This window comes from Protomyctophum parallelum (assembly GCF_964188405.1).
Source record: "Protomyctophum parallelum genome assembly, chromosome: 1".
Lineage (NCBI taxonomy): Eukaryota > Metazoa > Chordata > Actinopteri > Myctophiformes > Myctophidae > Protomyctophum > Protomyctophum parallelum.
The window spans coordinates 22693414-22710027 of record NC_139697.1 but is presented as its reverse complement, the minus strand read 5'-3'; the positions used below and the strand labels follow the sequence as shown (position 1 = coordinate 22710027).

The 16614-nt window shown below is 44.8% G+C and overlaps 1 protein-coding gene across 1 annotated transcript in view; it reads right to left on the bottom strand.

Moving 5' to 3' along the window:
• Nucleotides 1–15870, bottom strand: part of LOC310858857 (hippocalcin-like protein 1) — a 43931-nt gene extending 28061 nt beyond the window's left edge. The window contains exon 1 of the mRNA XM_083765146.1: nt 15528–15870. The gene's annotated coding sequence lies outside the window, so the exon portion shown is untranslated. The remainder of the gene's footprint in view (nt 1–15527) is intronic.
• Nucleotides 15871–16614: the final 744 nt, after the last annotated feature.

Genomic DNA, 16614 nt, shown 5'->3' with positions numbered 1-16614 from the left:
GTCACTCGCAACTTCTGAAACGCATTCCTCCGAATTTTTGTTCTGAAAGCTGCACTCCCATATGTTGTGACTCGCCGAACTCTACTTCGGAGAAGAAATTCAAGTCTGATCTTTCCGACGAAAAGTTTGGTGGTCGGAGACAGTATGGACTGCCCTTGAGACACACACACACAAACTGTACATTTTGACCAAAGGCAAGACAGCGATGTGTCTCTGGCCACTGACCGTGTTGTTCCGTGAAGATGTTTATTCTCTGTGAATGAGAGAGAGAGAGAGACAGAGATAATCCCAAGTGCGTCCGTGGACTGGGGTGTTGTCACTTTACATTGTTCGATGCGATAAGGTAAAGAAAGGGCTTATATAAATAAGAACCTGTTCTGACATTCCATATGTTGATCCCTCCCCATCCATCCTTCCTCTTCGATGTCTCCCTTTTGACTGATACCTGTCTATTCAAACCCTAGGGGCCTGCCCCAAAGTTATTAGTGCAGCCGCGCCCGGCAGCCGAAAACTAGAGTTCTCAACAGGCCCGAAAATTTAGGCCTGGCCCTACCTGGGCCCTCATCAAACGCTGTACACTCAAGAGAATGCCCCTGCTACCACCCTTAGATCTCCATATATGGAGCTGACCTGTTCTGACATCCCATTATGTTGATCTGACCTCATCACACCCTGTACACTTATATGGCCAGTACAGAATTAATTCCATGTTGATCTGACCCCCCCCCCCCATGCCAAAGCGCCAGCGCTCACCCAACCTCACCCTTTAGGGCCCTGTAGGGCGAGATCGCACATCCACCCAGCTGGGTTGAAGACGCAGAGGTAACGTCAGTGGCGTATCACGGCCAGAAAGCACAGATGGAAACGGCACTTCTCTGCATACATCATGGTCTATGACCAGAACTGCACACAAAGCTGCAATAACATTTGCATTGTGCTTATTTGCATTGTGGGCATGGAATTCTATAAGTGAATACTGTCCATCAAGCTCTCACTCAATCTCTCTCTCCCTCTGGACTCTCTCTCTCTCTCCCTCTGCACACACACTCTCTACCTCTCTTCTTAACTCGCCCCCCTCTCTCTGTTCCTCATCACAGCACACTATCACAAGTGGGTTCAGGTTCCCACGTTGTGTTCGCCTGACACTGCGATTCCTCTCCTGGTGTCTGTCCTGGTTTCACTGCCTGTCTGATCCGCTTGATAAAAGGAAAGTATGTCACCATGGTGCAGGACAGGTCAAGGTTCAACTCTTGAACAAACCCCTGGCGCTCTCGTTTGAAGGAACGAGCCAATTACTGCTTGGTGCAAATGTGTTTTGAGTCTCTGTGATGTGCTCAAGTTCTGGCATGAATGCAGGCTTTAGCAGCTCTACTCTGGGGCTAACATTCTGAGAAAATAGCAGATCCACAAGCTCACAACACGTCGACCATTTTCAATATTTCTGTTTAGAGAAGGAGGGGGCCAACAGGAGGGGACCTAGTATAAAGCCTTTGGGAATAAGGTCAATTACAGGGTATAATGTCAACACTCTGTAGAGGCTGTTTTGCATTATGCACTTGGAGGTATCCAGCTATCCACAAGGAAGTTCATGTTTAGAATTCAAACTGTTGCATTCTGCACTTCTCAGTGTCTCCATTCCGTACTGCAGTTTGAACGCCACACGTCAGTAAAACAATAGTGTAAAGGACAAGTTAAACAGGACACCCAATCAAAAAAGAAACTCTCAGCTTTCAAGTTGGCCCACAGTATCCGGTTGCCATTGAACTGGATCGCACACGAGTGGAGCGCTGAAAGGGTTATTGTGCCGCTTTTGGAGGTCTGTGAGGACTCTAAAAACGGGACATCCCTTATTGTGAGTGGCCTCTTGGGTGAAGGGCTTTCGAGGCATTAGTGTATTATTTTAGCTCATGTCCCAGAGCATCGCACCACACTAGCACAGTGGCAACAACCTAAAAGACCCACATGTGTGCATTGTTAGGTGCACACACACACACACACACACACACACACACACACACACACACACACACACACACACACACACACACACAAATCCCTCCCCAGATGAAGTTTGCAATTATTCTCACAGCATCGACTTCCTTCCCACACCGCCAGCAGCGATGGAAGTTATTGAGGTCAAGGAGAACTTGAGTGGCGGAGAGATGAGAGTAGTTGCAGATACAGAAGCACCGTCACCAGCATGTCGGACGGACAGCTAGGACAGAACAGAACAGAACACTGATGAGGGAGACTGGACTTGGCAACAAGAGAGGGGAGAGAAACAAACACATCCAAACAAACAAAAACTGATCCGAGAGAGAGAGATGGAGCTGGGATGAAATTGGGGCTGATGATATGGTCACAATTTTATATTGCAACTTTTGACCAAATACCTCAATGTTGTGATATTAATATCGTATTATTTTGACCAAATGCCTCTATATCGATATTATTTTTTTATATGTTCAAATAAAATATGAGAATAGCTGATTCTATGTAGATCGGATATTTTCAGAAAATATTGTCGATATCTGGTCTCATTATCACAATATACTGTACACTTGCGTAAGCCATGGTGCACTGGACGGACAGGCAAGAGAGAGAGAGGTCTTATCAGGTGAAGGAGAGGTGGTGGTGGATTGAAGGGCAGATGGGCGACGCGGGAGGCGAGATGTTAGGGCCGCGGTGGGCACTTGTGAGAGGCGGTTTGTTCTGTTCCAGCTGCTTGCTGGCACACGCATTCATGACAAGGTTACAGACAGTACGACCCCTCTGGCTCTCTCACACCTCATCTCTCTCCGTTTCCTTTTGCGCCTTTCCCTTATTTCACGGTCTATCTCCACTCTTCTCTCGTGGTCGGCCATCTCAGTTTTCCCACCTGCTCTGGCTAGGAGACGAGACCGCGTTCCGACCGAATATTTATTCATAAATGAATGCCCCTACGGGCCTACGCCTACAGTTTTGGACATACAAAGTTACACTTGACAGTGACTATATAGGGATATAGGGTTGAGAGTGTGCTGTGCACTGTGATGGGTGCGTAGTAGAGCCCTGCATCGGGAGCAGGATCCTGTGGTAACACAAAGGTTGTGGGCGGAATTTAAATATCTGTGGCCGGTAACAGGCGGTCAAGATAAAAACCCGCAAAATCCTGCATCCTCCCGCAAATTAACCAGATCTTATACAGAGCTTATACACTTTTGTAAGATTAAGATATGAATATGTCAGAGGAGAGCATAATTTCCCCTACTCTGCTAGACATCGCAAGTGGAGTCTCTCTCTCTCTGTTTCTCTCTCTCTCACGCTACAACCTGTGCGTAGCTTGTCACATCACGGTGTCCATGGTCACAATATAATACGCCTACCTACAATTCTATGTCCCGTCGCAATATAAACTCTTTCCCTGGGAGGTTTTGACGCATCCTGGTCCAAATGCCCTCTGCGCAGAGTTCGCCTTGTGGCACCTTTTTTTAATATCAATTCATTACGGTTCACAACTGTGTTCTGTACACGCTCGTAACACTCCGGTTGCGGTGCACTGAAAAATAACTACGAAAATACCCGCTGACTTATGCTGTCTATGGGAATGCAGTTTCCTCTTTGCACTTGCACACATGTGAGCTCCTGTTATCCGTACAGCATGTACAGTATGGGTACATGATGGGGCTGTATGCCACTGGTTCTCAAAGAGGCGTCTGGGGTCCACCAGGGGTCCTTATATGATTCCAGGGGGTCCCCAGCAAAATGAGCAACAGTAACTTCAAGCCCTATTTTATATTGAGGGTATTCAAAAGTAGCCGTGCTAGCCTACAAGCTCATATAAGTTCAAGCCCTATTTTATATTATGGATATTCAAAAGTAGCCTATAAAGCTCAGGATCTTTGCAAATCCTTTCGCAAATCCTTTCGTATGGGAAGGAAAAAAGCTTTTCAAATGGCACCTAATGCATATCAATTTGAGGCTCCTTGACATGAAAATGTTTGAGAACCACTCTTTTAAAGTATGCTGAAACTCAGCACTTCGCTCCCTGGAGGGAAATTCAAGTCTCATTGCAGACAGATCTGCACAAGTTTGAAACACAGAGAAGGCAAAGGTGAGAGTAGAAGGAAAATAAATAAATTAAGATGCTGCGGTTCATTCTGCAGAGAGAGAGAGAGAGAGGTGGGGGGATGAATGCAGTGGTGAAAGGCCCTCACATTAATATAAGACAAAGGACAATGGTCTGTAATGCCTCTGTTCCATGACAGTTCTGAAGCCAAACGTGTTTGCATGCACTGATCCATGACATAGTTGTATGAACGATTATCGTTTTGTGTATTCCACTGCACAACAGTAGATCAATGTACCGTAGAAACCTTGTTTCGCATCGGTATTAAGGTTCCGATTCAAGTCTGTATTTTACATGGAAATGTGAAGTCTTGAAAAGACAAAGGTGGCCGCACACACTCGCCAAAGTGCTGATACTTTATTAGAATAGGACGCAGAGAATAAATAAAACAACGTTTCGGCAGATGCAATCATGCAACTGCCTTCTTCAGAGTACTGTATGTTACATCAAACCATTTGCCCGGTGAAAACCTGAGGTATTTACCTGAATAGCCTGAATCAACTACAGTATGTGATAATACTTGTAGGTGATAGCGACTGCAGACCTCTATAGTTGTGGATTTATCAATTGTTGTTGCCTCTCCTCAACCATCCGGCAGTGGTAAATATTCATTCAATAATTTATTTTGTGTCGCTTTCCTACAGGGACTAAAATCGATAAGTGAATACCTACAGTACCACATGTTATTAAGCCACCCACCGGATTTGGCTGTGCTCAACATAAATTCAATATATTTTGTATTAACTCCTTTCTTGCGGCTAAGTGTTAGCATAAATCCCAGTTCCAGGTGCCACCATACACGTTCACTTTAAAAGACGGAGTGGGACAGTGGCAACGAAACATCCATGCCACGGGGCACAGTTTAAAACGCTCCAAACCCAACGGCACAAAACCGTTCGCGAGTGAAAATGCAATTACACAACAAGGATGTGTGCCTTCGCTTTGCGTAACCGTTTTGAAAACCATAATCTAACTCTTTTGCTTATCTAATGTCATGCTCACTTCTCTCTGCATTCGGCTCAAGGGAGAGACCGAATCAAGATGCAGCCAATGATCTCAGACTTCCTGTGGCCATGCTATGACATCAGTCACCTATATGACTTATCTATGAGGCAAGACTGTGTATTTGGGCAAGGTTTCAGCTTGATCCGACAGCCATTGACCCATTATAAAACAAAACATAAACATTTAAAGTAAAAGTATAATGCATGGATGAACTTCCTTGGCATACTGGCAACATGAACACTGAATGTGTCACTGATCAATCCAGCAGTTAACCCTGGATACACACACCACAGACCCACAGACTGTGTGTGTGCATGCATGCACAGCGCGTGTGTGAGGGACATTATGTCTAAAGCATACATTCACAACTCCCCAAATTCCCAAATAAGGCAGAGGCATCCACCCAGCAGCATTGTGGGAGGCAGGGAAAAGCTTGGGAATGAGTCTAGCCTCTGAAGGCTCAGGAAATGGGGGGGTAAAAAAGAGAGGGATGATTGGAAAAGTATGCCATGCCGGCTCGCCACATTATAGACGTCTCGCTTTCCCCATTTCCTGTGCCGATGACGAAAGGGGAGAGGAAGGGTCTAAAAATACACACGCACCCCCACTTCTGTCAGGAAGGCCAGCGGCCAGCTCAGCAAGAATTTCCCCTTCACTCACTAATACGGATCGTGTCGCACCCCCTCCCACCTGCCAGTCGGGAGAGATTCAATCCCACAATGCAACGCTGTAGCTCGTGCGGTGCATGCTGGTAGGCAGGTTTACCTCTAAGTTGGATCACATCACGCGTTTCAGACGATTCTCTTTTCACTTCTCTTCCTCCCACTCCGCCTCATCCTCCCCCTCGCATCCTGCAGGCGCACATGTAAAAGTTCACACATCAACCTGGTGCGAGAATCACACATCCTCTCTGATCATTACCTTCCCCGGGCCCACTCACTTTGCTTCCGGCTTTTTCTTTTTTGTCTTACTTTCTACTATCTCTCAACCTCTCTTTTCTCTCTCTCTCTTGGGTTTCCTGACTCGCACCTCCTCACCAAAATTCCTTTAGTTCCTCACTCCCCTCTCTCTTCTTGGGTTATGTCTTGCTTTTGTGTCATCCATAGTGCATAATAAAGGCAAAAAGGAACTACTGGAAGTCGAGCAGTAACACTGGCAGATGAATTAACAGAAAAATGTTTGCTGTCACTGGTGATTTCCGAGGCAACTCATTCACATACTTAGCCTTCAATCGAAACACTACTAGAGCCATGTAAAGCACCAAATATACTCAAGCATCTGTCAGTGCTTTTGACACTGACAGATGCAGCAAACCAGGCCCCGTCGCTGTGACTTTCACTGTGATCACTTGACAACAAGGCAGGCACACAAACGGAGAGGCCTTCAGGCACGCCTGCAGAGCGTGCAGGTGCATGTCCCTAGGCGAGCGAGTGCCTACACCGATCTGCCGATGGCCTTGTGCATCGACCCTTGTCTGAGTTGGCAAGTTGTTGTTGTTGTGGGCGGCGAGCTAGCTAAAAAATGCATGCAGGCGCACGTCATCTTACAACAAGCCGGAGGTAGGACATCGTAGCCAATGATTATGATCAGGGGCATTAGTGAGTGAGGAAAGCATACATACTACTAAAGCTACTTCATCGCTGGGGTAAGTGGGGAAGATGAATGAGAACCCCCCCCCATCCTTCCCTCAGTGTGCCCTTGAGCTAGGAACCTCACCAACAATGATCCAGCAAAGCTGCTCAATGGCCAGTACCGAGAGAGAACCCTCAGGCCTCAGGGGACTGTGTGCAAACTGTGCATACAAGCAGAAAGCTTTTAATATGCACACAACATAATCTAAATTATGTTCAGTGTACTCTTTCCCTGGGAAAATATGGACTGAAGGAGGGGTCATATCTAAATGTATATATACTCTAATAACACAACAGTCTGCATCAAACGGAACACACCAGACCCACAGTGGTTCTCGCCGTACCAACATCATGTCCTTCCCTGGAGAGTCAGATGGCACATTTGATTGAAGACCATGGTGTATTGCTGCTCCAGAGGCTGCTGAGTGATTCCAGCAGTAGCAGGGGAAACGAGGGCTGCAGTTGTCACGGTTGCTTGTAAACGCACCCAAGCCGCACGGCACCACATCGACTGTTCTATTTCTGATGGGGCCTCTGCTATCGGGGGCATTGCCGTTCTCGCAGCAGTTCTTCTCTTTCAGAAAGAGACAAGAAACTAGAAAAAGTGCCCTTCTGGGCACAGGTCTCCACCAGGTTATCCACAGATCCGTGCAGTTAGAGGTAAAACACTTTTCGGCCAGTTATAGCGCCACCTTGAGGCTGAGTTGAAATTGTTCATGTGGCATTTTGTCCTCGGCCTAGTGGGAATGTGGGTGCACAATTTCACGGAAATCACGCGATGTGTTCATGATTTGCAGCATTTTGTTTGAAACTGAGCACTCCTGTGAACTTTGGAAGCCAATCTTAACCAATCAGGATGGAGTCTGAGAAATCTGAAAGACCGCTTTGGTTGAATGGCTCTAGAGAGACTGTTGTTTCAATTTGCGTGATGTTTGGACAAAATCTGTAGGTGTGCTGTGCAAAAAGTTGTTTTGCACAAAGCGGCCTCCTGGTGGCGCTATAACAGGCCGTTCTGGAAAGTTTGTGGCAGAGGTTCATCGTTGGCATCCAGGGAGTGTGTGTGCAAAATTTGGCATCGACCGGGTTAACGGTGGCCGAGATTAGCTGCTCACGGACGGACGGACACACACACACGGACGGACGGACGGACGGACACACGGACGGACGGAGTGCAAAACATACTCTCCCCCCATGCCTCCGGCCTGGTGGAGACAAAGAACGAGACCAAGAGTCTAAAAGCCTCGCTAGCACCCCTTAGAGGCAGTGCTGCTCCTTACAAACGGCTGGACCAGAGTGGTTTGAACTGAGCCCTGTGCTCTCACTAATGAGGCTAAAAGTGGAAAACCTTTTAGATTGTTATCGGTGCCAGAACTGGCTGGGGAGTATATTGTATATTCACCCGAAGGAGTGCCACATATTGTAAACAGCAGCATAAGTTTTAAAGTTAAATAAAATAGACAACTATATTAATTAAAAAGCTACAAAGTATCATGCTAGAGGAAAGACCATGGGTCACAAAACACTGTAAAGGTCAAAATGCTATCTGCCCGTTAGGGTTACCATAAGGTGCCATTTGTGCATAACTGACCAAAATCATTTTTGTATGCATGACACATTCTTCACTCAAACTTTAAATTAAACTATTCAACAGCCTGTGATGTGAACAATAAATCAATTGCCATCTGTAATGTGAACAATAAATCAATTGGCATTTACAGTACAGTAGTATATATTTTGGATGGTTGCAACAAAAACATAATGATAAAATAAAATCGATGTTATTATGAAAAACACTATTGGACACGGCACTGAAAGTTTTTTTTTAAATCGAACTAATCCCTTGGCAGTATGCACTAGAGGAAATGTTATGGGGTCACTCAAATGGCTAGAGTTGAATCAATGTGTACAGCAACTTCCACAGCAATCCAATTCTGTCCAATCCAACCAGAAATGTTGTTTGGGACAGAATAAGCGATGGAGCAGCGATTGGCACGGCTATCCTTAGAAAAAAGTAGCCAAAAATAAACCGCACGAATCGAGGAGGGACGCCCGGGGAGATCTAATGGCCGAGTGAGACTAATGGAGCAAAGGAGCACGACGGCATGGAGGGTGCACCGAGGAGAGAGGCCTCTATTTCAAAAGAGACAGACACCAAACAGACACAATGGAAAGGGGGGGAAAGGAGATATGACGTACAGTGAGCTAATTAGTGAAGTGCACCCCCATGCTCCCCCAGCTTTGACTGTAGAGAGATGTTGTTGGTCCTTTATAGTACTAAAACAACAAGTCTTGTACGTGTGCGCATGCACACATGCACATACACGCTTTTGTTCCCCCCGGGTTCATTATCCCAACAACTCACTGGGTTCTGAGAGTAATTGACTTCCCTTTCAGCTTGGTGGGGAGGGCAGAGGAGAGGAGACCCACACTAGTATTGTTTTCCTTGATCACAAGAAAACACGCCTCTTAACCACATGAGCCCTATTTGTCATATGACAAATAGTGAAAGAACTAGATACACACACTCGCAAAAGATTGCACGTTTTTGAAGCTCTTGATTTCTTTTTTCAACATTTGCCTATATTACATGGTTTACAGTGGACTGGTTACACTTACACCGAAAGTTCCCATATAATGACGGTTTTATTACTATTTAGATTTTTCATTTCCCTCCATCTTTGTCTGATTTGTCTGTAATGATCTGCGAGCAAATGTATCGGTTGGCGTTTTGCCTCGTCATGAGAGGGCAGCCGAGTAGCCAAACAAAAACAAACGAGCCCAATGACTACCGGTATTTTGATTCATTAAACCATTTTGACCTGAGATCAGATTCTAAAAATGTCTTCTAAATCCTGACAGTTTTCTGAAAAAGCTATGTCAGTCGTTCTTCGATTTTTCAAAAATAGCAGACCTACAAGCTCGTAGCGCGCCACTCGGTGGCGCGCTATGAGCTTGTAGATCTGCTATTTTTCTATAGCTAAAGCAGAACATGATGCTTACACCAAAAGGGGTTCCCACCCAAAATGGGTTTTAAAGCAGAGTTGTTTAGTACTGATCAGTACAACAACATGGTTAGGAAGCCCTTAACATCAGTGCATGTATTGTAAAGTAGAACAACTAGTTTCCTGGGTCATAATGTTTATTTACGCCTGTAGCTAAATGTGTCTTTACATGGGTTATCCATGTAGTCTACTGTAGACTGTAGAGTATTTTTATTTGCCGTTTGTGTATGTATGTGCATACACAAAGTTTGCTGACTAACAGATGTCCCTCACAGTAGAATAAGGCCTCATCAGCAACATGCATCATGAGAAATACACACCCCACGATCCATGATATGCACAGCACACTACATCTTGCATTATGGAATAACATAATATCAAAATCAGACACACTTTTAGACTCATTCAGCAAATTGATGCCCGGTTGCACAGCGCTAGCCCTTATTTCATCGTGGTGCCAAGTTTGCCACACACAAGAAGGTTGACTTTTATTCCAGCTTCAAGTGCTAGTTAAAAGCTCACCCTGTCGGCTTTTATTGTTTTGCATATACAGCTTCCGGTCTGACCAAAGCTATTGTTTAGGAATTATACAGGTGTTTTATATTCATATAGCCTATCTCATAACAGGGAAATACAATTAAGAAATACATTGGATAGGTAGACACGGATCTCTCATCTGTTGTAAATGCAATGAAATAATGGCTATGCAGCTGCATATCATGTTGGGTGGGAACCTCTGGGAACTGTTATATTTCAGGAAATAATTAACCTGTGTTTCAATGGGTCCAATGTAGTTATTATTTAGTCACAAGCCACAGACACACCGTACACGTTTTCACTTAAAAATAGCAGATGCTGACAACGTGACACGTACGTAGCTAATATTGCTACTTTTGCGTGACAGTGAAGAAATAGGGCATTTAACTTGAGATTTTATTTTATTGTATTAAGTTGAAATGTGCATGGATATACAAGGTTTCTGCCTGATGGCTACAATATGGTATCTGGCTGCCAAAGGCACACTAAAACACTAAAGCCATAATATTATAAGCATAACCAGCACCATTTCCTCTACAAACCAGCAACATTTCCTTTACATTACCATTTTATACCACAAAGCCACTGAAAAGAAAAGCTAATGTTTATAGCTAAGTCTGATGCTGTCCGCTTAATGACTTATCACTCTTTTTCCATAAACTCGTCAGAGTTTGTCCTTCTGTAAACGACCCTCCACATCCATCATGCCATTAAAGATTTACAAACAGCAGGCCACCGCTGTAGAGGTAGGCGTGTCATCCTGCCCTGGTGTGGCCCTGCTTGCCTGTCACTTCAGCCCACCAAGGGCCCCAAAGGTCACACCTGTCTCCCTAGGAGGAGGTCTATGATGATAACGCAGTGGTTCTCATACATTTTCATGTCAAGGTTATGTACGTTGCGCTGCGGACCCCCATCTGAAAAGCTCTTCTGCCCCAGGCCCCCATAAGATTAGATTTGTGTTAACTTTTCAATGACATTACAACCTCACGACACATTATTGTGTTGCGATATAAGGACGTAGAAGATCCAACTACTTTCACATAGCCAGAGCTTAAGTGTGCCTCCTATATCCAGCTTTGGTGTCTGTCCACAAACTTTGTCCTACACAAACATTAAATGCCCGTTGACAATGAATGGAGAATTTTACGTCATAGTGTCTGAGCATATCATAAGAGCGTACATTCACACGGGTGTGTGATTTTTCAGGTTGAGAACCACTGTCTTAGAGAAGCTGAATGATGATGAGTCATAGTGTGTGTGTGTGTGTGTGTGTGTGTGTGTGTGTGTGTGTGTGTGTGTGTGTGTGTGTGTGTGTGTGTGTGTGTGTGTGTGTGTGTGTGTTGCAAGTCTAATTCAGCTTCCCACACCTATCGCTCTCCTGCATCCGTGTTAATGGTCAGAAGCCCTAATTCAAAGTGACGTGAAGACCATTTGCATGGCTAATGTATTCCGTCCATACATGCTGTCAGGACAGACATCACAACAGAAAAGGGTCACTGCTACTGCATGTGCATTCTATATTGACAAAATACTGCAGTACACGGTCAAATCTGGACAGTTAATCAAAATCTCTTTTTATATTGTGTCTACCCAGAGGCACTTTCCTAGAGGTTGTAAAATCAAATGATTTCATGACGGATTGTTGTAACGGAATATTAAAAAAAAGAAAGAAATCTTGTTTATAAATCACCAATGATGAACAGACCTATGTTAGGACTGATGTCATTTTTAACCTGACAGGTCAAATTGTAGCCTACTTAATCGCTTTCCTGAGTGAGTCAAGCTGTACCTCTGTGGGCGGCATGCTCTCTCACATGCACTTTCGTCTGCCCGAACTCATTTTAACACTTAACCACTTAAGCCCTATACACTTCAGAGTAGGACAAATGGCTGCATCGCCATGCCGTCTGTGTGAGCTTGTAGATCAGGTTAAGTGTTGCCAAACGTTGAGTCAAGATCCTAGGACTGGAAGGGATGGTTGACTTGACCTGGACTGGAGGGACAGTTCCTTCATGACATCTGTCATTATTTAACAGAGAGGACATTGTCAAGTTGCTCATCACCCCATAGCAACTACAGCCGAGTAGGACTGCATTGTTGGCAATAAAGGCTTAGTTGTAAAATATCAAGTCTTCAAATCTCTCTCTCTCTCTGTCTCTCTCAGCCCTTAGTTGAACTAAATGGCATATGTCACTGAATACTACTGCTTATATGTGTGTGTGTGTGTGTGTGTGTGTGTGTGTGTGTGTGTGTGTGTGTGTGTGTGTGTGTGTGTGTGTGTGTGTGTGTGTGTGTGTGTGTGTACACACACTACACAACCCACAAGTTCCACAACTGTGTGTTTATGCATGTTATGCACAATTAAGGCACGTGAGTGTATGTTGTGTCTGAGTTACTGACACAGTAATGGTGCCGTCACACCATCCGTCTATCTTCTTACGTAACAACCTGGCTAGCATTAGCAAGAGTAAACACTGGCAACGGGAACTAAACATCACAAACTACTTATTCCGAAACCACATGCCACAAATGACTCAAGCAGAGAGCGTTTCTGCCGTAGACAAAATAATCATCATGAAATATTCATCACGGAATATTCATCAATGAATATTTCCTCAGGCACCCATTAACCGTAGGGCAGGACCAATAATGAGTCATTATTAATGACCACAACACTGCCTCGCTCGGCTCATCATTACATTCATTATTGGGCAACTAAATGACGATCAGAGAATGCCCGTATAGTGGCTTTAGACCTATAACTGCTATTCAGCTTCCAAATATAATTACTTAGGAATTTGACTAAATCAATAGGTCTCAGTGGCTAATACCAAGGCTGGCATGGAAAGTAATGGAACTACCAGGAGTGTGTGTGGCATGTGCGCACGTGTGTATGTGAATGTAGCTTATGTAATGTATGTCACAAAAATGTAAATAAAACTATATAAAAACAAAGATGTGAACTACGGGGGTGACATGTATACACTACAGGAGGACTGTGATTGATCACAGTTAAGGATAACAGTTGTGAGTATTATAATCATGCATCATTGTTGATAGACTAGGTAGCTACTCATTATATTCATATTCACTGTTGAGCCTACATTATCCAGGTACAGTATATCACTGCTATACTGATTGACACTGTACCTGTATCCTATATCACTGTTATCACTGCATGTACCGGTATTCACTGTTGATAACCTGTCCATATACAGTATATCAATTCAATCCGTATTTCAGACTCAGGGGAATCCATATCACAATAAAAACACATCATAAATAAAAGATAATAGAAAAAGAAATATACAATAAAGAGTTCCACCATGTTCAGTTTAGATTAGAGCTTCCAAACAAGTGTGCCAATGGTTCCACAGTCTAGAGGAGAACCTGGCAGAACTACGTATGGGGTTAGTTACTGACCCGGGATGCCCTACACATGAATCTATACAATTCTATAAGATTGCGTATCACAGCAGAGCAGGTGCGTATACCCCCAACACTGACAAACATCTGGCTTGCACTGGAGCTTCTTGGAGCTCTCGGTACAGTAGCATACACTCATTATGAACCACTGTCAGTCGCCAGAAACTGGCTCGTTTCATTGTTTGTAGCGACACCATAGGGAATTTGTATCCATGCATACTGGTGATAGATCCATATTCAGGCTGCAGGCATGTTCTCACTGGTGATAAATCCTTAATTTACTGATAGAATGTGCAGCTGCACATGTTAGATCACCAGACCCAGTGCTATATAGACAATAATCTGTTTATTTAATTATATATCTTTATTCTTATGTTTGTTCTTACCTGTAGGCCTATACCCCTCATGTGTTTCACCATTACTGATGTTGCTGCTAAGACATCTGCATTGTGATGAATCATACAAATTTTAATCTTATCTTAAAGCTATACAAGTTAGCCAAACATCTGCAGACTGTGTGACTGCTGAAAATTGAAAAATCAAATGCATTTTCACTGTATGGGAGAATACAAATTCCCTAGAGTTACTTTATACAAATAAAGTAGGCCTGTGTCTTAATTTCTGTAAGGTCTTAATGGCGACGTCTTATAATTAATATAGCATACCCTTGTCGTCACTGTGGCCACAAGGACAAGGTATATGATCCCTTTGAAACAGTGATGGTTGAAAATACAGCGCTGCCGTGACGCCGCCTACTGGCTCAGTAAATAACGGGTCGTCTCGTACCCCACTTCCTTTATCTCCAGTAGGCTACATCTACATGAAATGATAAATTATACATTTGAGTGATTTGACACGAGAAATAGAGACGCTATTAACGAGGGACAAGGACAGATATTTCTGGTGCAGGCGTGCAGCAGTACAGTACCATCACAGTGACGCGCTCTGAACAGTGTCACGTCATACAGCCTGCCCTACTACACACTAGTAGCCTACTAGTGAAACAGGGACATCGTTTCACTTAATACTCTCTGGCGGACAATAACAAATGATCAAACCGTGTGCGGTGTGCTTTCCTTCTGGCTTCTTTCAAGCATCGATTCGTGCGGAAAGAAGGAACAGTCAGTCAGCAGAGTTGTACGAAGCACGATCGCACCAAAGCGCATCCTCGCCTCATGTCCCACATAGAGAGAGACGCACCAACGTCCACTTCATTCATAAAAACAAAAGCTGTCAGACTATGACGTTAACATCTGCGATAGGCAAATTATTTACTTTATAATCAAATCAATGCATTTTAACGATCGTCCATTTTGTGCAAGAATGACACGGTCCACGGGGCAATTGTGCATGCTGGCATGCTCTATTAAAGTCACCAAAACAGCTGATGGTCTATTTAGTAAATAATGTACTATTTACACAGACTGTCGGACACTCACTGTCCTATATTATAGTAGCCTATACCTCGGCTACCTGCCGAGGAATTGGTGCAGGAACAAGACTGAGGACAGCAGGTTGTACACGGTGTCACCTCTACTACTGACCGACCGGCGTAGCCTATTTACGGTAGTCGCTTCTCCCCCACATTGCCGTGGAAACACTAGTGTCCTGATAAACAATAGCACTACAGCAGCAGCAGATCAGGCAGCAACGTGCATGCCCCTGTCCGGGCTGCGTCGCTGTCAAAGCCATCCGCTCCGCTCGTCTCGACCATAGAGGTCTCGACTATACTAGCCTATATTATTAACAATTCAGCGCTGCCTGCCCTGCTAAATATTTAAGGAATCTGTTGTTGACAGATTGGTTTTCGAATCTTACCCGATCCAAGGGAAGAGGGTCCGCTGCGAACCACCCGGGGCGAGGTGCAGTCCTGTTGGGTGTCGGGGAGGACAGAGAGATGGGAGAGATGCTCGACTGTGTGTTCTGGCTGCCTGCGTTGCGTCCCCCGTTGTTGGCCTATAGGAGACAGTCCGACTGGCTTTTTTTTATAGACACACCGACCGCGCGTCCGTCCGACTTGCTGCTGGCCTAGAAATGGGCTTCTTACTGAAAAACCCCGAAAACCATGATCGCCTACTACCATGCAGTCTGACACACGCGCCCCGGCCCGCACACGAAGTATAGCCTACACACAACAACGAGGAGATAATGGAACTGCAGGGGCTGGGAGGAGAGGCGAGAGAGTGTGCTGTGTTTTAACAGGCGCACCGAGGCTGCTGCTGGCAGAGCGGGTTTAAAGGGGGAGGGGGTGTGATCGTTGTCACCGGGACCAGATAGCGAGTCGCCTATTGGCACACAACCATGCCCCCCCCTTTCTCTCTCTCTCTCTCTCTCTCTCTCTCTCTCTCTCTCTCTCTCTCTCCCTCTCTCTCGCTGTCCTCAGGCAAGAGGCAATGTCCACTCTCATTAAATATAATGGGAGAGGAAAAAATATATGAGCAAGTCCATCCATTATCTCTTTATTCTGAAATATACCGCAGCACAACTTCCCCCTTTTTCACTTGGTGAGTCTTGTGTGGAAGTCCCTGTTGAACAGAAGAAAAGATCTTGAGGCAATCATCAGAGAATTGGCGAAAATTGGCTCTGATGGGATGGAACAAGTCTTACACACATACTTGACTGAGTACACGCACACGCACACACACACACACACACACACACACACACACACACACACACACACATACGTGGAAGTCAGTCAGACAGACGATAGTTCGTCACACCAGACAGAACCTGGCTGGAGTCCTGTGGGAAATGCTTTTATATCAGTTCTGAAAAGGTTGGGGATGACTCACCGATCAACACAGTGGTCTCGATCCTGTCCAAACTTAGAAGAAGTAAAAGTTTGCACTTTGAATAACCTGAAATCGACACTATAGGCCTACAGCCAGACCAAAATGACCCA